This window comes from Hordeum vulgare, chromosome 4H (genome assembly GCF_904849725.1).
Source record: "Hordeum vulgare subsp. vulgare chromosome 4H, MorexV3_pseudomolecules_assembly, whole genome shotgun sequence".
NCBI classification, from domain to species: Eukaryota; Viridiplantae; Streptophyta; class Magnoliopsida; order Poales; family Poaceae; genus Hordeum; species Hordeum vulgare.
The window spans coordinates 537,710,682-537,736,669 of record NC_058521.1 but is presented as its reverse complement, the minus strand read 5'-3'; the positions used below and the strand labels follow the sequence as shown (position 1 = coordinate 537,736,669).

Genomic DNA, 25,988 nt, shown 5'->3' with positions numbered 1-25,988 from the left:
AATAGTAAAAAGTTCACAACAGATAGAATGCTTTGGAATAAAGGTTTAGTGTATTTAAATTAACACACAACAGCAACAGACAAACCATGTGTATCATGTCGTTTAGATGGATGATAATAAAAAACGAAACTTCATACCAACATAATTTAGCGGTATCTGTTGGACGCCATCCTTCGTGATGTCGACTGAGAGCCTGTAGCCTCCGTTACGCATGTAGATATACATCATATTCCCTGGACACACGACATAATCATCCAGAAGCTGCTGCCACCCCTCACCCACGATCTGGGTAGCCAAATCACCACACTCAAAGGTAACCTCATACTGTAGCCTTTCAAAAGTAACAAAGTAAGCAGTCCAAGTCTTTATGTCTCCTTGCATCGCATCTGGTTCAACGCGATGGATGTATTCTTCTATGATATGCCGGATAGCGCATGGAACAAACTGTATAATATCATTGCAGGGAAAAAAGTTAAAATGAGGTCATGCATATTCATTTTTACGGGGGAAAATGTAAATGTTTTATGAACCGTTCAGAGCTTACCATTTTGGAACGATAGAACTTTGTGATCGGTATCCCTACGTGACACGGTGGACCTTGTGCATCACGACATACAACGATCTCATGCTTGCAAACACAACACCTGTCCCCCTTCAGTCAAAATACAAATCATCATTGAATTAACCAAGTGAAAAAATAAATATATATAACAAATATGCACCCTGTACACCAAACAAAATCTATCCCTATCAAAACATATAAAATAAACCGTTAAACAAATTGGTCGCTGTACAACCATAAATTCGTAAGCATTGAAATGTATATATTGGAATATGAAATAACAATTTACTCGCTATTCCTAATTGTCATCGCTACCAACCCTAGTACGTGAGATTTGCTCTCAATAAAACAAAGCTTACTCACATGTATCTGGGAACAGAATAATGCTGAACCAGCCACTATATTATAAAAAAAGGAGGCTGAACAAGAGGATTTTTTTTAATTTAGCCAAACGTGGTCGCCAGTGAGGGAGCAACTTGAGTCGGCGTGGGGCAAATGCCAACAAGGAGCGGTGAGGGCGGCGTGGCGGTGTTCCAGGCATGCATGTTGTGAAGTTTCAAACTATTACCGACCCACTAAAATATTACGGGAAGAAAATCTACCAAAAAAGTTGATCAATTCTACATGGCCCTTTAATGCAGTAAGTCCAGAAGAGTACTCAAGTTCAGAATCCATCCAATTTATTGCTTACAGTTTTTCTGTGTGTGCAAAGCAGCTTTCAAGCACGGCTTTTGGTATATACGCTATTGATACTTTAGTAAATATTGTATGAATACAAACATATGTTTCGGTTTCGGCATATTCCAAATCATTTTGGTATGGTTTCAGTATATACCAAATTAACCAAAGTTGATGTGAATTTAGAAGTGAGACAACAACTTTTTAGTTATGTTTCAACTTTGAACAGTGCAAAGTCATGGAGACAAACTGATGTACTTCTCCATTAATTAGGAAAACTGCATTACAAACAACCGAATAATCGCAGCACAACACAAATATGATTGTTACTCTAGCCATGTTAATTTCAACTAGCAGCGACTCTGTATCAGTGAAAGCGGCAATCTTTAGTACTTCTCCATGAATTAGGAAAACTGCATTACAAACAGCCGAATAATCGCAGCAGAACACAAATATGATTGTTACTGTATCAGTGAAAGCGGCAAGGATGAGCGCATCAATAAATAATAGAAGTCTGGCTTTGGTTTCCCTAGTCCCTATGAATTGCATTCTTATCACATCAGTGAAAGTGGCAGGGATCTGTGCTGAAAAAAAATTCACCTACATCTACACATTCCATACAATAAAAGATAGCACGGTGCTGGTGGAAGGGGAGGCAGTGAGGAGTCCAGGGTGCCGGAGTTGGGGGAGGAGAGGCAGCGAGCACCCAGGTCATGCATCGGAGACTCGGAGGTGTGGCGTCGGAGGAGCAGGTGGCTAGCACACCACCGGCTCTGGTGCCCGGCTGCTCCAGCTCGTAGTCGCTCGCTAGGGTCATGTCTGGTGCGTTTCCCCTGCCAATCTATGCGCAACAGCATGCCAGACTGCTAAAATCTGCTTAAATCTGGCATGCCAAACTCGTCCTACGACGAGATCCAGTGATAGTCTTTTTAATACCGACGTGTTCTCCGCGCAGAGAGATTAAAACAGAGCTTTGGATCTCCATGCGGAGAGGATTGAACATACGATGTAGAAAACAGTTGGGATATTGATGAATTGACTCTTACCTCTGCGTCGTCCTCCATCCACAGCGGCCGAATCGATTGGGATCTGAGAGGTGAACGAGGGAGGCGAGGAGAACAACCGGATGTTTTTCTGTGGACTCTTTGTGAGAAGAAACAGCCGGTGGACTTTAAACCCAAGATAGATGGGTCCGTATAGATATAATGCCACCAACCTAATTACCAAGCGCACGCACCAAACTCAACGCCAGGTTATGCGAAAGGGCGACTAACGAATCCCATTCGAGTAACGTCGATTCCAGTATAGTCGCCGGAAAATGATTTTTTTTCTTAAAAAAATGTTGACTCGGTTTGACAAATATTAACCACGTAATTAATAGTATCATTTTAATACATCCTCCCAGTGGCTACGAGAAATCAGCTCGCTGATTTCTTATGCCCTGTTTGGTTATACAGAATTGGCCCTAAAATCTGGGAATCTGGAATTCGGGGTTCAATTCGGACGTTTGGATATGTTTGGAATTTGGATCTGGAAATGAGAGCGAATTCCACAGCGACCCCCGCGCGTGCCTCTCACACCCTCTCGCAAATTCGGAGGTCCTAGCCTCGGAAATGCGTGGAATCCTCGACGTCGGGCACCGCCGCCTCCTCCTCCTCGAGGCCAGCATCCACCTTCCCCTGTCGCCGGCACTGCAACAGTCTCCGCCTCCACAACCAGCGACGAACACGGCGAGCCACCAAGCTCCGTCTCCACGGGTCCGTAGTCGAGCCCAGCGCCGCATAGATCCCCGCATCCATGGGCGATGCGTCAATCCCAGGACCCGATTGCTTTTGTAAAATTCTAGACAGGGTCCTTGTGTAAGAATTTGGACCCGTTGGTAATTTTAATTACTGGACTTGGAGGACATACAAGTAAAAACTGTGATATAATACTATTTAATGCTAGGATCTGCTGTAGATTACTAATTAAGCGAAACCAACCACATAAATACAACCTTATTAAAATGTTATTTACACACTCCTTGAAATGGTAAAATTCAATTCCACATTACGTACATCCAAACAGGATTTGGAATTCCATTCCGGCCTTAATTATACGGAAGAATACCATGCGCATTCTGCGCAAACTGGAGTTCCATTGAAATCGCTAAAAACAGAATTTTAGCGAACATAGTATCGCTAAAAACAATAGGTAATGCATTAAGCACATACACACGAAGTACTTATTAAATTTTATACGATAAGGGATGACGACTTCTGGTCTTGTTAGCTGCCACATTGAGAGATTGATATGAAAGAACTTTTCTATAGCGGGGATGAAGCACTTAATGCACACGACACGAAGGACCTGTGCAAATGCACCTCTTGGGAAGAAAACATTCGCCCGCGCAAGTTTCGCGCTTAAGATGTTGATCCATACGGACTTTACCGACATCCATACATAGCTAAAGAACTTCTGATAAAAACTTTGTTCATGCACATAGAGCACTTGAAAGGTCGATCCATAAGTTTTTTACCATCATCGGTAACAATGAATGAACTTTGATAAAACTTGTGGCGCACTTAAGGTATATGGCACGAAGGACTTATCAACATTTACCTCTTATGGTGAAAACATTGTTCATGCACGTTGCGCACTTGGGTGATCGATCGGGAAGAACTTTATCCTACCTTACCAATTAAATAAATTTGCTCAAGCGTGTGACACACTTAATGTATAGGGAATGGAGGACTTGTCAAAATTTTATCTCTTATCATGTAAACTTTGTCATGTAGGTTTTGCACTTTAGTGATCGATCCAAAAGACTTCACCGTCATCCATAACAAACTAAGAACTTTGCTCAAGCTTGTGGCGCATTTAAGGTACTAGGCACGAAGGACTTATCAAATTTTTATATGTTATGATCAAAACTTTGATCCTACATGTAGCGCACTTGAGATATCGAACCGGAGGAAATTTATCACCATCCATAACAATTTAAAAACTTTGCTAGAGCGTGTGGCGCAATTAAGGTATAGTGCACGGAGGACTTATCATATTTTGCTATCTCTTATGATGAAAACTTTGTTCATGCATGTTGCACACTTGATAGATTGACCGGAAGAACTTTGACGTCATCCAGAACTATTTAAGAACTTTGTCGAAGGGTGTGGTGCACTTAAGGCATAGGAAACACATGACTTATCAAAAACTAATATCTTATGATGAGCATTTTGTTCATGCAAGTTGCGCCCTTGAGTGACCGATCCGGAAGATTTTACCGCCATCCATAACAATTGAAGGACTTTGCAGAAGCGTGTGGCACACTTAAGGTATAGGTCACAAAGGACTTATCAACTTTTTATCTCTTATGACGATAACTTTGTTCATGCACACAGAGCACTTGACAGGTCGATCCAGAAGTATTTCACCATCATCGATAACAATATAAGAACTTTGATGAAGAGTGTGGCACACTTAAGGTATAGGTCACAAAGGACTTGTCAACTTCTCATCTCTTATGATGAAAACTTTGTTCATGCACATAGAGCACTTGACATGTCGATCCATAAGTATTTAACCATCATCGGTAACAAATTATGAACTTTGCTAAAGCTTGTGACGCACTTAAGGTATATGGCACGAAGGACTTATCAAAATTTACCTCTTATGATGAACACGTTGTTCATGCACGTTGCGCACTTGGGTCATCGATCGGGAAGAACTTTACCCTACCTTACCAATTAAATAAATTTTCTCAAGCGTGTGACACAGTTAATGTATAGGGAATGGAGGACTTGTCAAAATTTTATCTCTTATCATGTAAACTTTGTCATGTATGTTGTGCAATTTAGTGATCGATCCAAAAGAACTTCACCGTCATTCATAACAAACTAAGAACTTTGCTCAAGCTTATGGCACATTTAAGGTACTAGGCACGAAGGACTTATCAAATTTTTATATGTTATGATAAAAACTTTGATCCTACAAGTAGCGCACTTGAGATATCGAACCGGAGGAAATTTATCACCATCCATAACAATTTAAAAACTTTGCTAGAGCGTGTGGCGCACTTAAGGTATAGGGCATGGAGGACTTATCATATTTTGCTATTTCTTATAATGAAAACTTTGTTCATGCATGTTGCACACTTGAGAGATTGACCGGAAGAACTTTGACGTCATCCAGAACTATTTAAGAAATTTGTCGAAGGTTGTGGTGCACTTAAGGCATAGGAAACACATGACTTATCAAAAACGAACTATTTAAGAAATTTGTCGAAGGTTGTGGTGCACTTAAGGCATAGGAAACACATGACTTATCAAAAACTAATATCTTATGATGAGCATTTTGTTCATGCAAGTTGTGCACTTTAGTGATCTATCCGGAAGAACTTTACCGTCATCCATAACAAACTAAGAACTTTACTCATGCTTATGGCGCATGAAAGGTACTAGGCACGGAGGACTTGTCAAATTTTTATCTGTTATGAAGAAAACTTGACATGTCGATGGGAACGATTGACTTGTCTAAATTTTATCTCTTATCGTGTAAACTTTATCATGTACGTTGTGCACTTTATTGATCGATCCAGAAGAACTTTACCGTCATCCAAGAACTTTACTCATGGTTGTGGCGCATTTAAGGTACTAGGCACGAAGGACTTGTCAAATTTTTATCTGTTATTAAGAAAACTTTGATCCTATACATTAAGCATATGATCGATTGAGCAATGTTCATCCGTATGGACTTTACCGACATCCATACCTAGATAAGAACTTGGACCGATCATATGCTGCACTTAAGGTATCAAAAAATAATATCTTATGATGAGCATTTTGTTCATGCATGTTGTGCCCTTGTTTGACCGATCCGGAAGATTTAACCGTCATCCATAACATTTTAAGAATTTTGCTGAAGCGTGTGGCACACTTAATATATAGGTCACGAAGGACTTATCTACTTTTTATCTCTTCTGATGGAAACTTTGTTCATGCACATAGAGCACTTGAAAGGTCGATCGAGAAGTATTTTACCATCATCGATAACAATGTATGAACTTTGCTAAAGCTTGTGGCGCACTTAAGGTATATGGCACGAAGGCCTTACCAAAATTTATCTCTTATCATGTAAACTTTCTCATGTACGTTTTGCACTTTAGTGATTGATCCAAAAGAACTTCACCGTCATCCATAACAAACTAAGAACTTTGCTCAAGCTTGTGGCGCATTTAAGGTTCTAGGCACGAAGGACTTATCAAATTTTTATCTGTTATGATGAAAACCTTGATCATACATGTAGCACACTTGAGATATCGAACCAGAGGAAATCTATCACTATCCATAACAATTTAAAAACTTTGCTAGAGCGTGTGGCGCACTTAAGGTATAGGGCACGGAGGACTTATCATATTTTTCTATATCTTATGATGAAAACTTTGTTCATGCATGTTGCACACTTGAAAGATTGACCCGGAAGAACTTTGACGTCATCCAGAACTATTTAAGAACTCTATTGAAGGGTGTGGTGCACTTAAGGTATATGAAATACATGATTTATCAAAAAATAATATCTTATGATTAGCATTTTGTTCATGCATGTTGCACCCTTGAGTGACCGATCCGGAAGATTTTACCGTCATCCATAACAATTTAAGGACTTTGCTGAAGCGAGTGGCACACTTAAGGTATAGGTCACGAAGGACTTATCAAGTTTTTATCTTTTATGATGAAAACTTTGTTCATGGACATAGAGCACTTGACAGGTCGATGCAGAAGTAATCTACCATCATCGATAACAATTTACGAACTTTGCTAAAAATTGTGGCTCACTTAAGTTATATGGCACGAAGGACTTATCAAAATTTAGCTCTTATGATGAAAACGTTGTTCATGCACGTCACGCACTTGGGTGATCGATCAGGAAGAACTTTACCCTATCTTAACAATTAAATAAATTTGCTCAAACGTGTGGCACACTTAATGTATAGGGAAGGAAGGACTTGTCTAAATTTTATCTCTTATAACGTAAATTTTGTCGTGTACATTGTGCACTTTAGTGATCGATCGAGTAGAACTTTACCGTCATCCATAACAAACTAAGAACTTTTCTCAAGCTCGTGGTGCATTTAAGGTACTAGGCATGAAGGACTTATCAAATTTATATCTGTTAGTATGAAAATTTTGATCCTACATGTAGCGCATTTGGGAGATCGAACCGAAGGAAATTTATCGCCATCCATAACATTTTAAAAACTAGCGTGTGGCGCACTTAACGTATAGGGCATGGAGGACTTATCATATTTTCTATATCTTATGATGAAAACTTTGTTCATGCATGTTGCACACTTGAGAGATTGATCACGAAGAACTTTGTCGTCATCCACAGCTGTTTAAGAACTTTGTTGAAGGGTGTGGCGCACTTAAGGTATAGGGAACACATAACTTATCAAATCATAATATCTTATGATGAGCATTTTGTTCATGGATGTTATGCCCTTGAGTGAACGATCCGGAAGATTTTACCGTCATCCATAACAATTTAAGAACTTTGCTGAAGCATGTGGCACACTTAAGGTATAGGTCACAAAGGACTTGTCAACTTTTTATCTCTTATGATGAAAATTTTGTTCATGCACATAGAGCACTTGACACGTCGATCCAGAAGTATTTTACCGTCACCGATAACAATTTATGAACTTTGCTAAAGCTTTGGGGCGCACTTAAGGTATATGGCACGAAGGATTTATCAACATTTATCTCTTATGATGAAAACGTTGTTCATGCACGTTGCGCACTTGGGTGATCGATCAAGAAGAACTTTACTCTATCTTACCAATTAAATAAATTTGCTCAAGCGTGTGGCACACTTAATGTATAGGGAACGATGGAATTGTTTAAATGTTATCTCTTATCATGTAAACTTTGTCATGTACGTTTTGCACTTTAGTGATCGACCCAGAAGAACTTTACCGTCATCCATAACAAACTAAGAACTTTACTCATGCTTGTGGCCCATTTAAGGTACTAGGCACGAAGGACTTATCAAATTTTTTTATGTTATGAAGAAAACTTTGAGCCTATACATTAAGCATATGATCGATTGAGCATATGGCACGAAGAACTTTGCCATATGGACTTTACCGACATCCATACCTAGCTAAGAACTTTGACCGATCAGATGCTGCACTTAAGGTATATGGCACACAGGACTTATCAAAAAATAATCTCGTATGATGAGCATTTTGTTCATGCATGTTGCGCCCTTGAGTGACTGATCCGGAAGATTTAACAGTCATCCATAACAATTTAAGGACTGTGCTCAAGCGTGTGGCACACTTAAGGTATAGGTCACGAAGGTCTTATCTACTCTTTATATATTATGATGAAAACTTTGTTCATGCACATAGAGCACTTGAAAGGTCGATCCAGAAGTATTTTACCATCATCGATAACAATGTATGGACTTTGCTAAAGCTTGTGGCGCACTTAAGGTATATGGCATGAAGGACTTATCAAAATTTATCTCTTATGATGAAAACGTTGTTCATGCATGTTGCGCACTTGGGTGATCGATCAGGAAGAACTTTACCCTATATTAACAATTAAATAAATTTGTTCAAGCATGTGGCACACTTAATCTATAGGGGACGAAGGACTTATCTAAATTTTATCTCTTATCATGTAAACTTTATCATTTAAATTGTTCACTTTAGTGATCGATCCAGAAGAACTTTACCGTCATCCATAACAAACTAAGAACTTTTCTCAAGCTTGTGGTGCATTTAAGGTACTAGGCACGAAGGACTTATCGAATTTATATCTGTTATGATGAAAACTTTGATCCTACATGTAGCGCATTTGAGAGATCGAACCGAAGGAAATTTATCGCCATCCATAAAATTTTAAAACTAGCGTGTGGTGCACTTAAGGTATGGGGCATGGAGGACTTATCATATTTTCTATCTCTTATGATGAAAACTTTGTTCATGCATGTTGCACACTTGAGAGATTGACTGGGAAGAACTTCGTCGTCATCCACAGTTGTTTAAGAAATTTGTTGAAGGGTGTGGCGCACTTAAGGTATAGGGAACACAGAACGTATCAAAAATAATATGTTATGACGAGCATTTTGTTCGTGCATGTTGCGCCCTTGAGTGAACGATCCGGAAGATTTTACCGTCATCCATAACAATTTAGGAACTTTGTTGAAGCGTGTGGCACACTTAAGGTATAGGTCACAAAGGAATTGTCAACTTTTTATCTCTTATGATGAAAACATTGTTCATGCACATATAGAACTTGGCATGTTGATCCAGAAGTAGTTTACCATCATCAATCACAATTTATGAACTTTGCTTAACGTTGTGGCGCACTTAAGGTATATGGCACGAAAGACTTATCAAACTGTATCTCTCATGATGAAAACGTGGTTCGTGCATGCTGCACACTTGGTTGATCGATCAGGAAGAACTTTACCCTATCTTATCAATTAAATAAACTTGCTCAAGCGTGTGGCACACTTAATATATAGGGAACGAAGGACTTGTTTAAATCTTATCCCTTATCACGTAAACTTTGTCATGTACGTTTTGCACTTTAGTGATCAATCCAAAAGAAATTCACCGTCATCCATAACAAACTAAGAACTTTGCTCAAGCTTGTGGCGCATTTAAGGTACTAGGCACGAAGGACTTGTCAAATTTTTATCTGTTATGGAGAAAACTTTGATCGTACATGTAGCGCAGTTGAGAGATCGAACAGGAGGAAATTTATCACCATCCATAATATTTTAAAACTTTGCTAGAGCATGTGGCACACTTGAGGTATAGGGAATGGAGGACTTATCATATTTTCTATCTCTTATGATGAAAACTTTGTTCATGCATGTTGCACACTTGAGAGATTGACCCGGAAGAGCTTTGTCGTCATCCACAACATGTCAAAGAACTTTATTGAAGGGTGTGGCGCACTTAAGGTATAGGGAACACAGAACTTATAAAAAAATAATATCTTATGATGATCACCTTGATCATGCATGTTGTGCCCTTAAGTGAACAATCCGGAAGATTTTACCGTCATCCATAACAATTTAAGAACTTTGCTGAAGCGTGTGGCACACTTAAGGTATAGGTCACAAAGGACTTGTCAACTTGTTATCTCTTATGATGAAAACATTGTTCATGCACATAGAGCACTTGGCATGTCGATCCAGAAGTATTTTACCATCATCAATAACAATTTATGAACTTTGCTTAACCTTGTGGCGCACTTAAGGTATATGGCACGAAGGACTTATCAAACGGTATCTCTTATGATGAAAACGGGGTTAGTGCGCGTTGCGCACTTGGGTGATCGATCAAGAAGAACTTTACCCTATCTTACCAATTAAATAAATTTGCTCAAGCGTGTGGCACACTTAATGTATAGGGAACGAAGGACTTGTCTAAATTTTATCTCTTATCACGTAAACTTTGTCATGTACGTTGTGCACATTAGTGATCGATCCAGAAGAACTATACCGTCATCCTCATGCTTGTGGCACATTTAAGGTACTAGACATGAAGGACTTGTCAAATTTTTATCTGCTATGAAGAAAAATTTGATCCTATACATTAAGCATATGATCGATTGAGCAATGTTCATCCGTATGGACTTTACAGACATCCATAGCTAGCTAAGAACTTTGACCGATCATATGCTGCACTTAAGGTATATGGCACACATGACTTATCAAATAGTAATCTATTATGATGATCATTTTGTTCATGCATGTTGCGCCGTTGAGTGACCGATCCGGAAGATTTTACCGTCATCCATTACATTTGAAGAATTTTGCTGAAGCGTGTGGCACACTTAAGATATAGGTCACGAAGGACTTATCTACTTTTTATATCCTCTGATGGAACTTTGTTCATGCACATAAAACAATTGAAAGGTCGATCCAGAAGTACTTTACCATCATCGATCATATGCCTATGAACTTTGCTAAAACTTATGGCGCACTTAAGGTATATGGCACGAAAGACTAATCAAAATCTATCTCTTATGGTGAAAACATTGTTCATGCACCTTGCGCACTTGGTTGATCGACCGGGAAGAATTTTACCGCACCTTACCAATTAAATACATTTTGCTCTAGCGTGTGGCGCACTTAATGTATAGGGAATGGAGGACCTGTCAAAATTTTATCTCTTATCATGTAAACTTTGTCATGTACGTTGTGCACTTTAATGATCGATCCAACAGAACTTCACCGTCATCCATGACAAACTAAGAACTTTGCTCAAGTTTGTGGCGCATTAAAGGTACTAGGCACGAAGGACTAATCAAATTTTTATCTCTTATGATGAAAACTTTGTTCATGCACGTAGAGCACTTGACATGTCGATCCAGAAGTAATCTACCATAATTGATAACATTTTTCGAACTTTTCTAAAAATTGTGGCTCACTTAAGTTATATAGCACGAAGGACTTATCAAAATTTATCTCTTATGACGAAAACGTTGTTCATGCATGTTGCGCCCTTGAGTGACCAATCCGGAATAATTTACCGTCATCCATAACAATTTAAGGACTTTGCTGAAGCGTGTGGCACACTTAAGGTATAGGTCACGAAGGACTTATCAAGTTTTTATCTCTTATGATGAAAACTTTGTTCATGCACATAGAGCACTTGACAGGTCGATCTAGAAGTAATCTACCATCATCGACAACAATTTACGAACTTTGCTAAAAATTGTGGCTCACTTAAGTTATATGGCACGAAGGACTTATCAAAACTTATCTCTTATGATTGAAAACGTTGTTCATGCACGTTGCGCACTTGGGTGATCAATCAGGAAGAACTTTACCCTATCTTAACAATTAAATAAATTTGCTCAAGCGTGTGGCACACTTAATGTATAGGGAAAGAAGGACTTTTCTAAATTTTATCTCTTATCACGTAAAATTTGTCGTGTACATTGTGCACTTTAGTGATCGATCCAGTAGAACTTTGCCGTCATCCATAACAAACTAGAAACTTTAATCCTACATGTAGCGCAGTTGAGAGATCGAACCGAAGGAAATTTATCGCCATGCATAACAATTTAAAAACTAGCGTGTGGTGCACTTAAGGTATAGGGCACGGAGGACTTATCATATTTTATATCTCTTATGATGAAAACTTTGTTCATGCATGTTGCACCCTTGAGAGATTGTCCCGGAAGAACTTTGTCGTCATCCAGAGCTATTTAAGAACTTTATCGAACGATGTGGCACACTTACGGTATAGGGAACACAGAACTTATCAAAAAATAATATCTTATGATGAGCGTTTTGTTCATGCATGTTGTGCCCTTGAGTGAACGATCCGGAATATTTTACCGTCATCCATAACAATTTAATAGCAACCCGTAACAATATATGAAATTTGATGAAGCCACGTGAAGGAATTAATGTTCACGACACAAAGGACCTTTTGCAAATGCAAATTCGCAGGCGGGGTGAAGCACTTGATGTCAACGACGCTTCGCACTTAATAGCTTGATCCGTATGGACTTTACCAACATGGATACATAATGAAGGACTCTGAACAAACATACGGTGCACCTAAGGTATATGACGGTGTTATTTAATAAATTCTTGTTCCATGTAATTGACCAACAACTAGCGTATCCGCAACAATTTTATGAACTTTGCTGATGCAGGGTGAAGCACTTAATGTACACAACAAGCATGACATATCAAAATGCAACCTATTGGGACGAAAAAGATTGCTCGTGAATGATTCACAATTAAGAGGGTGAATCGTATGGAATTTACCGACATCCATAACTAGCTAAGAACTTTGACAATCCTACGGTGCACTTAAGGTATATGGCACGAAGGACTTGAAATTTTTTTATTTGATAAGGGACGACGTTTTTTATTTGATAAGGGAAACATTGCTCGTGCATGCTTCACACTTAATAGATTAATCTGGAAGACCTTTACCGACATCCATACATAGTTAAGAACTTTTGCTAGTCATACCGTGCACTTTGTATATATGACACGAAGGACTTATCAGAATTATATATCGTACAAAAGATTGGAATTATATATTGACGAACTTTGCTGGAGATTGGAAGCACTTAAGTGATACAACCCGAAGAACTTATCATATTTTTATTTCATAAGTCATGATGATATGTTCGGGCTCGCCGCACCATTGAGAGATCGATCTGAACGATGTTCTGAATAACTCTAACATCATCAATAAAAAATTGGTATTTTATATACCATTTTACATCATAGAACACTCGTTTATGCATTGAGCAACTACACTCCTTTCTTCATGTGTCGTGAGATAATCTAATTAATGCTACATGCATGGGGAAGCTATATAGGGCTAGTTGACGACCATATATGGGGGAGTTAATCACTCCAGGAAGGTAGATGAATTTATTTAAAATAAAATTTGATCGCGGTCATAAAAGTTTATATAGTACGGTCAAGAACATGGCACATTTATGGCATGGAGAGATTAACACTTCATCCATAACAGCCCGAGAGATACTTCCTGAAAAACTCTGAAATCACCCATAACAGAGCGTTATTAAAGTTTGCGGCGTACTAATGTTTTTCACATGGAGGGCTTATGGAAAGGCAGTCCTTGTGATGAAAAACATTGTTCGTTGCTCGCTAACAATAACGCCGTGAGTGTATTCACACAACTAAAAAACACAAATTTAGTTGAGCAACACTATTCCATTACACAGAAACAAGTACATATGATAGATGTAAATAGTACCAGCAAGTCATCAGGGGAACAATAATCCACTAAAACCATATTCAGAGATTACATAAGTCCAAACATTACATAAATAACCTACTGCACATTATCGGCATGGAGACGGACCAATGGTGGCCAACGCTCTGTAAGAGCAACAATAGACCTTGTAGGACCATCTCCGTCCAGAAATTGCACCTCTTGTGCATTGCCACTTTTCATCTCAAGAACAAACATGGCATGGTGAAAGCTGAACTTCAATAACACAAAGGAAGAGTCTGTGCTAGATGCCCTGATCTGCATAGAATGAAGCCCCTCGTCCAAATCATCACCAAATAAAAATTGTCGCCACATCGGGTGCTCAGTGAAGCTTGCAAAGGATGAGATAAAGTTGTTTTCCGACAAGCGAGACCAAGTTGTTTCACCATGTGTTAGTGATGATAGAATAAATGTGCGAAGTGACTTATTGTCAGAGTGGACAAATGATAGGATACCAATACTGCTCCTAGAGATATGGTAATCAAAGCATGAAGTGGCAATTATAGGGAGCTGGATTGTAGAGAACACAGAGTTATCTATGTTGAAACAGACAACAAAACCTACCACGTACATCATGTATAGATTACAATCCACTATGACACAGTATGGATCCCAATGGAACAAAGGACAATCACTACCGGGTCGAGTTCGCAAAGGCGGTGAAACAAAGCGAGACCATTCATTGTTTTTTAGGACGCAAACATGGATATATAGATTTGAAACAGAACCGAATCTCACACCAGAGTAAGAACGGGTGAATGGGCCTGCTGCTTGCTTAACAAAGAATGAATACTTAGGCCCCTGATCAATAGAAATGACCCCAAACTGCCCATACAAGTTTGGGGTGTGCTGAGGTGAAGCAAGAGGGACTCGAGGCATTCTAGTGGCTAAGAATGTCCTAGAGAATGGAGGAGTTGGAGAAACAGAAAATAACCCCCTGTGAGACCTCTAACTAAGACAAGTATCTCACCTCCTTCAGATGAGAGGATGTTGTCCATGGCCATGGGCGAAACATCCACCCTTGCAAGGAGTGTAGCCTGACAAGGATCATGAGGTTGAGCAGCTACACCGAGAAGGCGCACTTGGAGCTCGAATTGTCGCTCGAATGAAACGATGAATCCGAGGAATGCTGGAGCATTCCGGCGAGAGTACTCCATGGCAAACTGCTTAGAACCACAAATCTCGAGCCATCTATGGCTGACTACAGAACTACGAACAAGAGATTTAGTGCAACCAAGCCTAGCAAAAATCTCAGTAAAAATGTTGTTATCTAAGAGAGAGGAAAAATCTGGTTGGTCCATATCAATGTTTGGTGGAGCAACCCAAGGAAGTGTGTTTTTCATGGGGGAAATGCCTTTAATTGGGGATGGAGGGCAGTATGTAGTGTCGGTGGAACACATGCATAAGTGGGGCAGGGTGGTGCTTCATGACCAGTTGGAAATAAAAATATTACAACCACATCTAATGCAGTCCATAAAAACTTGCTTGAAAATTATAATTAAACATTCGAGTGCAGTACATAATAAATCTAATTAATCCATGAAACGGAGCATCCACATTTTCACATGGAGGACTTGAAGTGGTTGTTGTCGACTGTTGTGTAGATCAAGCCGAGATAAATCTGCTCCGAGATAACTTTCCTGAGGGTTGACATAAAATGAATATTGATTGCTGTTATTCATGGCTTAAAAAATCAACGAACGCCAGAGAAATAACTGTTTTTATAACGAAAGATGTTTACATTATTTCGTCCTGACTGATGTCTAATGCACTGCGAATCAATTTCAGGCTGACGCCATGCGCGATATCCCTGAATTACGACAACAACGGGGTTAGATTGTAGTTGCCATTCTTTCTTGAGTTTTAACTTATTTTTCTACGCAACTATATGCAGTGAATCAACCAAGCATCTTACTCATTCATATGAACTTAACAATTCCAATTGCAGTCATCTAAGGATAACAATGCGGAACTTTGTATTTACTATCAAGGTGTCTCACCTATACGCCGGGTCACGGAGTATGGTGAATATCTTGTCCTTCGTTGACAATTCCATTGGCACCTCGGTGGGTGTGATTGCTGGCCCCTTGGGGAACACAGTTGATGCGCTCGAGGCTGGTTTTAACTTTGCCTATCAATTTGAATATTTGTGAGAATTGATGTATATGTCATGTATGTGGAAAATAAATAAGTAATGAAAAATTCACCTTCAAAGCGTTTGTCTTACGAATGTCCAACGTGCAATATATTGAATACAGGTAGTGATGAGTTGTATCATTGTAGTTTACGATGGGCCTGATTTTTTCAGACGAAGTACTCGTAAACAAACAATGTTTGTACTGGTGCACATTTAGGACAATATAATAAAAACAAAAGATGGTTTCGGTATAAGCTTATCTTGAAAGCTTTAATCTGTAGGAAATATTCGTTCATCCCAGTTTTGCCAAAAACCTGAACGTAATCACCGTTGCTGTGTATGTAAGAAGCAGTCAATTTTAGAGATTAGCATCCTATGTTTTGTGACTAGTAATTAGTATTTATGATATATGAACCTTGTTGACCAAGCCAATTTTGAATCAACAGCTGTTTCTAGCCTCACAAAGTAACAACAAAATATATATAATTTTAGCAACCACCAGTTTTGTGGGTAATTAGCTGAAATATTTCATCTAATTGTTACCAGTATGATACGTTGATAATGCCAGTGGCATCACATCCATTCGAACATTGGAGTGTGAAACAGTTCCAATCAATATGACCTTCACAAATGAAAGGAAAACTTAAGGTAAAAAAATGGTCTGTTTGAGATGCAAAGAGATGTTATGTTATTTACTCACCGATGACACAGGCTCCCTTTCGATTAAAATAGGGTAACGTTCGATGTCCTGCAGGAACCCATCATAAAGCTGTTTAATTGTCACAGGCCTGAGCGTGGACGGACGAGGCTGCACAGATGATCTAGGTTAAGAACGAGTAAAATGATTCTAGCATGCTAGGATGCATAGGCCGGTGGCAAAACTCACTGGGATGACGGTGGATGCAGTGGAGCGTGTTGGGGAAACCATCATGGCTTTGCCGGTGAACAGAGCATGCGTAGCGTCGCCGTTTGCATCCATGACGTTTGAGTGTAGAAGGAGGAGGTAGGGGTGCCTCAGTTATATAAAGGTTCCATGTACTGGGCTACAGAGAGGTGTGGCACCTCATATTTGAATGGTGATTTGACTGGTGCGCTGCAGCTTGCAAAAAATCATCTGAGGGAGGTGTTATCTGACTAGCAGGGGAGCCTGTCTCATGTGTTTTTCACTGTCGTGTATATTGATTTTTTTTAATCGATAATGGCTAGCTAGATTTTTTATGTCAATTGTTTTGGACACTTCCAAGCACTAAGTGTAATCTACAACATTATCCCATCTGATTAGCATTTATGATAATCTCGATTAACATTTTTTATGTCTGTCACTAGAGTTCACTGAATAGGACACCATAAGTCCGTGTGGTGGGAGGGAATGGGTATCTCTGGGAGACATGCATACTTTTTTAGAGGAGTAGTACAACCGTCAGGAGGCCATGCCTTGCTGTCCTCCCAAGCCCACGCCCTCCTCTAAAATACTTTGCACAACACAAAGCCATAACAACCGGCTGGGATGCCCGTGACAACCTATCTCTTCAAACAATGCAGCATAAAGTTGATGTGACCAGTCAAATTGACATTTCGACCGGCGCACCGTATGGCCGGGTCGAAGACCAGAACACTGCACTGTTCAGCCGGCGCAGCTTATGGCCCGGCTGAGTGTAACACACTGCACAATATCACTTAAAGGTTTTGTACTATGGTTGGTTTGATATAGCTGGGCTCATTTAATCCCATGGCTATACATATGGGCACAGGGTGAGTGAACCGGCAAACACTTCTCATCCAACAACAACAGAACTTAGACAACGATGGCAACAGTTGATCCAATCCTTAGTTGTGCATGCGGCAGGGCATGCGCCAGGAAACCTGGCTCTGCTGTTTCTAGGAAACACAAGTTCTATTTCAGCTGCCAGAGCTATGGGGTAAGATACTATAGTAAAAGGATAAAAGTTAATTGTTTCATTTCAGTATCGACATTGACTACAGTTTATTTTGTTTTTGTTATTTTCTTTTTTACACAGGTTCATAGCAGAGCATGTGAGGTCTATGTATGGGAGGATGAACTGGAGGAATACGTCGAGAAGCGTATACGTGCTGCAGGAGTGAAGCTGCATGAGCTGAGAGAGGACAGAGACGAGTTCATAGAAGAACTTTCTAATCGTACCAGGGAGATCAGGAAACTAAAGAGGATGAACAAGGTGCTCCAGCTTGCACTATCGTCAACCGCACCAGTGGCAGCGATGATCGCAGTCACGGCGGCCTGGGCTGGACATCACTAGTTTGTTAGATTGCAAGGACCATGATCACAATCACGGTTGCAAAAAAAGCGCGGTACTATTGTTCGCACTACCACCATGGTACTCAACAAGGCTAAAGAGTATCAGTAGATCTATCGCGTTTAGTTGTTTCCTTCCAGAAGTGTGTTAAGTAAGATGTTTAGCTATTATGCAACTCTTCGGTCATCCTTTTATCATTTCTTTCGATCAGGGAAATGATATATTGTATCTGTCGGTTATATGTTTGTTCTAGTAATGCATCAGTTAATTGTCGTTCAATCATGAGAGCATCTTTTGGTGTGAGATAGAAAATACCATGGAGACATCATATATTCCACCTTTGGAACCTATTGCATGTTTGCTGAAGAACGTAACATATCTTTTGCCTCGGGGTAACCATTGTGTGTAGGTACCCGGGGCGATGCTAGCTGCGTATTTACATCTGCACCGTATAACTAAAGTACATGCGCTTCCGTGCCATTTTCATGGGACTGTATGTGTTAACAACAATGGTTCGCTATTGGAAACTAATTAATACGACTGACTAATACTATTCAATAGACTAAGTCGCCTAATAACTCACTCATTAAGCATGGTAACATGAAAGGGAACGACCTCCCGGCTTGAATCCAACAGGTGTTGCTCATGCGTGAACAGTGATGTGTTATGTTTTATTAAACTTAGAATAGTGTGCCTAGTCATGAAAAGAACAGTCCAAGCCTAGGGTGGGGTGTTTGCCCGTAGGGTACAAAAAGATTCCTGACTTCTTTCTAGACCCCTACAACGCATCACTTGTTGGAAGGGTTCGAGCTAGGAGAGAGGGAATCATTCAAAGGGGGGTTCTACTCGCAGCTCCTCCTCATTCATACTTCTCCAAAAAGGAAGAAGAACTAGGAGCTTCCGCTGCTGCATCCCGCCTACTGAGAGAAAAGGTAATACATTTTCCAATGCAAGTATTTGTTTTGTCTTGGTTGGATGATTTGTTTTTATGAGTTTATTGGGATTGGTTCTGCATTTGCTGTTTTCATAGGATAAGTTTTGGAAAACTAAAATCTCCTCTCTGTACATCTGTTCGATTGTTGATTCATTGACCTACCAAGATCCATAGCTATTTCTTGACACTTGATGATTATGGGTTGCATCTGCATCTTGTCTTAAGCATATTAGTTGACAGAACTAATGCATGGAATATATGTTGTGCTTATTCAACCCTAAATGTCTTAAATGATATGTTCCCATTGATACATTGTGTACATGATTCATGCACTAATTAACAAAAAGCTTATTTATTTTGAAGAAAGGCAGAATGTCAGAATGTAAAATGTTGTGTATTTTTTATAGCTAGAACTGTTTGTCCTGGACATGGTAATAATATTATGCTAGGTTGATGCAAACAAACTACAGTTTGTTGACCTGGAACCTGACATGTTGAATGTAAATTATGTGTCATACTGTGTTGCTCCTATGTTCATTATTTCCAGAAATATTAACTTCATCAGCAAGCATCGTAACCAGACTTATGCATAAATAAACAATGCCACAAAGCATGTGTAAAGGGCTACTGTAAAACAACGCCTATGTGCATGTGATTATCTATGACTAAGCTGCATTGAAATTGTTGTTCTTCATGCAAATTCTGTTTCCACATCTGATAATTTGGGTCGTTTTGTGACTAAATCGCAGGAAAATGGTCAGCGGATCATCGTCGGACGATTACGAGCTAACAGACGAGGAATCAACGGGAGGATTTGATGTGTATCCTACACATCACATGGATGAGGATGAAGATTCAGAGTCGGAGGAAGATAGATGTGGCAAGAGGAAGGGATCACAAAACCCAATAAATTCAAGGAGTAACATCAAGAAGATGAAGGGTCTGGTTGATCGTCTGTGTGAACAAAAGAGGTGTCTAGTACGTGATATGGGATTCGAAGGACTACTTCATTTACCAGTAGTAACAAGGTCAAACAGGAAACAATCAATATGGCTGATGAGCAAGATCGACGAGAAGGCATCCGCTATGGTAATTGATGCAAGAAGAGACTCACCTTTCAACGACGGAGACGTCGGGAAGGTTCTTGGGGTGCCATCTATAGGATCTCCTATTGCAAGGAATGTGCTGTCTCATGTGGGTGATGTTGTACGGGGAATCTTAGGGATCAACATTGGAGTCAACAAAATAACACCAATAATGCGGATAGTGGAGCTGAAATATCGCATACCCATGACAAAAGATGAATCACGACAATTCAAGGTCGCATTTCCAATATGCGCGATGACCTTTCTCCTAGCACCACCGTTGAAGCACGACTACTTCACGACGGAATACTGGAATGCCCTGCACATGCCTGATCTGATTCAAATGTTCAATTGGGGTAGATACATCAGAGAAGAATTGCTTTCCTCAGCTGGTAGGGCAAAGTCTGAACTGCTAGGTGGGAAATTAAAGTCAAATCTATCTGGATGCACATTCTTCTTGCAGGTTTGATCGAATGCAAATGTTGTACTTACATTTAAGTTTGAATGTATCATTCATTCATTTTTTCTGCAAACCAGGTTTTCTATCTTGACAACCTCGACAGAGAAGAAAAAACCCTGGCCCACAATGCGTTCCCAAGGTGCAAGGAATACAACCAATAGACTATTGCAGAAATTATTGATGAAGATACATCTACTGGGAAAGATGCAGAGATTGTAGTATATGGACACCTGCTAGTAAGTAAATTATGTCAAAGACAATTGCGGGTAACAATTGTGTATGATTGCATGTGGGTTGCTTGAAATGTTTAAATTACTTATCCTTAGCTATTTTATCCGATCTTTCCCGGATTTATGTCTGGTATACTAGCTAAAGTGAACAAATAAATCTGGGTTGTTTATTCAAAGTTCAGTTATATAGAACTATCATCTTTTTATTTTTAATAATAGGTCTAAAAAAGATGTGCATCCCCAACAATAATACTGGAACAAAATCTAACAATAGTTGCCTAGATGGTATAATTAGGTACACTGTCATCTTTTCATATTCACTAACAGATTCTGTAATCAAGTTTTAAATGAAATCAGTTCATTAACGAACAAACTAACCCTAGGCATTAACGAGATGAAATTTTGCAGCCAAGGAAACCTGGAACGGCATGCTACAGCCGCAACAAATCAGCACGGCAAGACATTGACGAATATGAGATTGGTTGCAACACACAACGAACGACAGTTGACGGAGTGTTCACAGAAGTAAGTGCATAGAAAATAAATTTTCCCTTAATGTTCAAATGATCATTGTGATAACAGATAACATGGATTTGATGTTTTGAAAATTTTACAGTTTGCTGACATTATCATCAACAAAGTGGAGCAGTTTTCTAACAAGTGCCAGACTGTTGTTCAAGAGGCATCAAGGAAGGGTGCAATGTTGAACAGGAAGCACGCAATGGGATGGGAGGAGATTGTTCAGAACACTAACGATGTCATAGTTGAAGAGAGCTCTAGGATAATCTCAGATATAAACCAGATAACTGACGCAATGAGGGAAATAAAGAAGACGACCAATTATACAACCAACTCAGGTATTGAAAAATTCAAAACATTTCACAACTCCATGCGCTCCTCAAAATATGCATGTTCACTTTCTTTTTTTACTTGTTCACGAAATCTCAGATGGCATTCAAGAAGATAAAGAAACACCTCTTAGCATAGAGCCAGTAGAGGGAGATTCTCCTAATGTTCATACCCAGCCGAGAAGTATATTAGGTATAATAAGGAAAAAAGTTACAACATCAAAGAGGCACACAGCAAAGAGAGCTAGGGTGGACATCTCTGACGAATCTGAAGGTGCTCAAGAAGCAGCACATAAAGCAATAGATGACTTTCTGGAAGCAGCAAATGATTTTAGTATGGCACACAGCGATGGAATTGGAAACGATACAACACAGTTGGCTGTTCAAAAAAGGAAACAAACTGGAAATGTCAGCAGCCAAGGGGGGAACACAAAAGGAACTAATGTGTTCTGCGCAACCAGGCCATGGACCTCATAATGTTGAAGAAAAGGAGATGGAAAATATGGAAGAAAATCAATTGTCAATAGTGCCTGTGAGGAATCAAAATGATGAAGGTGTAGGTGGAACAATTGATCCTGCTGATATGCATAGCAAGTTCAAAGTTGCACTGACCGGTTTCAGGAAGACAGACTTGATGAGTGCATTCACGGCAGCTTCGTCATCAACAGGTATGAGTTAAAGCTACATCAGAATCCATTAGACATATTAAATTACGAACCCCCGTACGAGTACCACAGTAATACATGTACTTCTAAATTGTTTCAGATCTGTCCGTTGCGTCAGCAAACGCAACGCCTTGTTCGATTGGAACCAAGGGAGGAGTTATCGAAGGTAAGGGTTACGTCTATCAAGACAAAATAATAGTCATGAAGTTAAAGATAATTCCATCAGACTGTTCACTTTCGTTTTAACATTTAATGTTCTTATGCATAGGTTTGGGGATGCAGGTTGTGAGAACTCCAGCGCCAAACCAGCTTGTTGCAGGTTCAACATCAAGAACATCTCCTGTTAGCCTACACCGCCAAATGTGTGATGTGGAGCTTGACATTAGGGAGGAGATTGAGGAGGGAGCAATAGACTTGAATGTGAATATGTCACAAGGAGCTTTTAGCACACAACCTCAGCCAAAAAGAATTGTGAAGCCAGGGAAATATGCAAGGTCTCCGTTTGTAATGGGTTACGACCCTCCCACTAGGGCTCCAGCTAATGTGATGCAGATATACAGGTTGTTCTATAGGGAGAACACGAACAAGCTAAAAGAGTAAGCACTCAGCAAGAAAACCAAACATAGTTTACTTTAGCTTCGCATGACAATGATTTTACAATATAGTGCTTTGTTGACAGTGAAAACTTATGTATTCTAATTTACACAGCATGTGGATAATTAGCCAAAACCCAAAATACATGGACATCAGCAGACAACAGCTACGGGATATGCTGCGTGATAGCGGCGAGGTGGATAATGTGTTGATCACTTTGACAATGAGGAGGTACCAACAGATGGATATAGCGTTCGCTGCTGCCAAAGGGGAAGGATGCTGGAGACATTTCTTAGAGCCAGACTTTGTGGTGAGGAACATCTTTCTAACTGATTGTTGAATAATATGAGTTCGCTTTCAATTCGGCCATGTATCTAATCATCAGTCCAAACAAATTTTGCAGAACCATGTTAGCCGAGAAGACGACATTTCGACGCTGAGATATATAAAGGATATGTTTGTAGGGCCTCATATAACTTATGAGGTTAACAAGTGTACCGAGGTGACATTTATACAAACAAGCAATTAACCAATGACTATTATATATTCCTTTCATGTTCATAACTACACTGTTTTTCTACTGTTTATCATAAAAAATAGATTGTTCTTCCAGTGAAATTTGATTTTAAATGGTTTACCTACATTTGGGACTTCCCAAAGGCAAAGATTTTTGTCCTTGACCCAACAATGAACAATCGGGACGAGTCTGACAAGGAAATTCAGCTAAGGCACCGGAAGGTGGCAGATGAGCTTCACAAGGCTATTGAGCTATGCATTAAGTCATTCTTCACTGGATGGGAGCCAGACATGAGGTTGTGGAATACCTGCTTTCCAAAAAGCCTGGTCACAGGAATATGCAAGAAGTACTGATCTTTCCTTTTCCGTATAAGTAAAAAGTTTTTTTTATCATCAAGTAGTCGAAGAAGAAGTTGCTCACATTAGTTTACATTTAATATAATTTTAGGGAGGATACTGGAATATATGCTACTCACTTTTCAAGGAACTGGATGGGAACAAAGCTAAAAAGGTGCATGAACCCGGTAATATTTCTAAACCATGGATACTGTTGAAAAACAAACTGAACTGACACTATAGAGGCGGACCAAATAAAACAAAAAATCATTGCGCAGGGGGATGGTGTGATGCATGCTAGGATGAACCTGCTTGTTGATCTTCTTGGTACTGAAGGAAATATTGGGCATCTTCCTAAGAGGTACCAGGATTGTCTCTTTCCAAAGAAGGACAAGCAGATGAACTGAGGTTTCAAGACCGTGTTTTGCTGGGTCTAGATGACTCAGTTTAAGTACCTATGTTTGAATTCCCAAGACCACTACTAGAACTTTAAATCCATTTCATTTGGACTTCTATGATGTAATTCGAACTAGTTAGCCTTGCTGGTGTGAACTTGCTAAGTTATCTATTATGCTGAACACGTGTTTCTTTATAGGCAACATATCTTTTGAATCCACTTGCAAATTTACAGGGGTTAATCATCACCTGCAAAGTGTATTCTTTGGTGCTGCCTTCTTAGCAAATGAGAAAAAAGAATCATACATTTGGTTATTTCAGACCTTCCTAAAAGCAATGGGAGGGGTAGCACCTAGACTTATCATAACACATGAGGCCGGTAGCATGAAGATTGCTATTGACAAAGTTTTTCCAACCACTACGCATCGGTTGTGTATGTGGTATATAATGGAAAAGCTGCCATCAAAGGTTGGACCTTTGATTAGAGAGGGTCCAGAATTTTGGAAGAGGCTGAACTCATGTGTTTGGGGTTCTGAAACTACAACTGAGTTTGAGTGACAATGGAATTCTGTCATTATAGATCTCAGGTTGGAAAAAAATGAGTGGTTTGCTAAGAGGTTTAGTATTCGAGAGACTTGGATACCGGCCTACTTTATGAACATATCTCTAGCAGGCATTCTCAGAACCACTTCAAGGTTCGAGAGTGCAAAATCTTTTTTTAACCGTTTCATTCACCGAAGGCTCGCTTTTGTTGAGTTTTGGCTTAGGTTTGACACAGCTCTAGAATGCCAACGTGAGGAAGAATTGATGGCAGACAATATAAGTATACACACCACCCCACAACTATTAACACCATGGAGAATTGAGAAACAAGACAGCGAGGTCTTCACATATGAGGTGTTTGAGAAATTCCAGCAACAAGTTATTGCTGCTAGAGACCACTCTTGTGTTCAGGATATTACACAAGGTGAGGGGGCTGAAAATTGTGACTCTGAGAGGTGGGTCTGGTAAGGTTAGGGAGGTCTTCCATGACACGGCAACCATGATAGCAAATCGTTCGTGCAAGTTATTTGAGTCAAACGGAATTCCGTGCTGCCATATTATCCAAGTATGGAGAATTGAAAACCAAAATGAGCTTCCCAACTACTACATTATGAAAAGATGGCAGAAAAGGTGCAAAAGGTAGAAAATGCAAAACTATTTACTTCTGATTGTTCAAAACAATATGAATAAAAAAATAAATTCTTTACAGGGAGAGTGTTTTTGATGAACAAGAGAATTTACTAGAACATACCACAGCGGATGATTGTCAAAGTTGACTTGATTTATAACAATTATATGAACACCACTCAGCGGTGATTGTCACATTTTTTGTTATGTTAAATAAATTCTTTGCTCAGACCTGCATCATACCAGAGCACAAAATGCAGTTTGTCAGTATACTTGTAATTCACAGGATTTTCTGAATAAGTCGCTGAATTTGTTCAACACATATGGAG

The 25,988-nt window shown here is 39.6% G+C and overlaps 2 long non-coding RNA genes across 2 annotated transcripts; both read right to left on the bottom strand.

The window, feature by feature from the left end:
* Positions 1–355: 355 nt before the first annotated feature.
* On the bottom strand, positions 356–2,372 carry LOC123446830. The gene is made up of 3 exons (XR_006631448.1): positions 2,287–2,372; positions 545–652; positions 356–444 (listed from the first exon to the last, which is right to left on the bottom strand). It is a non-coding gene; the product is annotated as an uncharacterized LOC123446830 (long non-coding RNA).
* Positions 2,373–15,463: 13,091 nt separating this feature from the next.
* Positions 15,464–16,309, bottom strand: LOC123446829. Its single transcript, XR_006631447.1, has 4 exons — positions 16,223–16,309; positions 16,016–16,146; positions 15,757–15,825; positions 15,464–15,655 (listed from the first exon to the last, which is right to left on the bottom strand). It is a non-coding gene; the product is annotated as an uncharacterized LOC123446829 (long non-coding RNA).
* Between the last annotated feature and the right edge of the window lie 9,679 nt (positions 16,310–25,988).